This window comes from Phalacrocorax aristotelis, chromosome 6 (genome assembly GCF_949628215.1).
Source record: "Phalacrocorax aristotelis chromosome 6, bGulAri2.1, whole genome shotgun sequence".
Lineage (NCBI taxonomy): Eukaryota > Metazoa > Chordata > Aves > Suliformes > Phalacrocoracidae > Phalacrocorax > Phalacrocorax aristotelis.
In genome coordinates, this window is record NC_134281.1 from 13,157,662 (window position 1) to 13,158,338 (window position 677).

General features: G+C 53.5%; 1 non-coding gene across 1 annotated transcript; it reads right to left on the reverse strand.

The window, feature by feature from the left end:
• Nucleotides 1–394: 394 nt before the first annotated feature.
• On the reverse strand, nt 395–477 carry TRNAL-UAA (transfer RNA leucine (anticodon UAA)). The gene has a single exon. It is a non-coding gene; the product is annotated as a tRNA-Leu (tRNA).
• Nucleotides 478–677: the final 200 nt, after the last annotated feature.

A 677-nucleotide genomic window follows, 5' to 3' on the forward strand; every position in this document is an offset into this window, starting at 1 on the left:
TGTTTGCGCTGGTTTCTACTTGTGACTTAGCCAAGCTGTTTAGCGCTCAACACCTTTTCTTTTTCCATTGTCAGGGTAGTCAGTTTTTTCTATCTCTGCCATGGGAAAAACAAGTTGCTATTTTGGAAGCATGTGGGATTCAAGACCACAATGGTCTCGGTACTCCCTGCATGAAGGACAAGAGCTGCAACCTGTGTGCCAGAGGGACCAGCTCACATCTCTTTCCATGTCCAGCCTGGACAATAGGGTGGCTCAGCCCCACCAGGGTTCACACACTGGGGCACTGAATGGCCTCAGCTTCCCAGGCACAGGGCTCAGAGCTCCCAGCCCTGCTCTGAACCAATGCTCTAAAAGCTGGGATGAAGGATTTGGGCCAAGAGAAAAAGAAAGTTCCTACCAGAAGTGGGGTTCGAACCCACGCGGGCATGCGCCCATTGGATCTTAAGTCCAACGCCTTCACCACTCGGCCATCCTGGTGGGCTATAAGCTCTCCCCTGGCCCACCAGCTACTGCTCTGGAGGGCACACACCTCACCAAGCCCTTGAGGTCAGAGACACCTTCCCCTCCTCACTGCTTTCTTTTATTTCCCCAGCAAACTGGAGGAACATCTCATTGGGAGTCACCAGGTCTCATGGGACATGGAGGATGGCGCACCACCTGTGTGCCACACTAGGTCC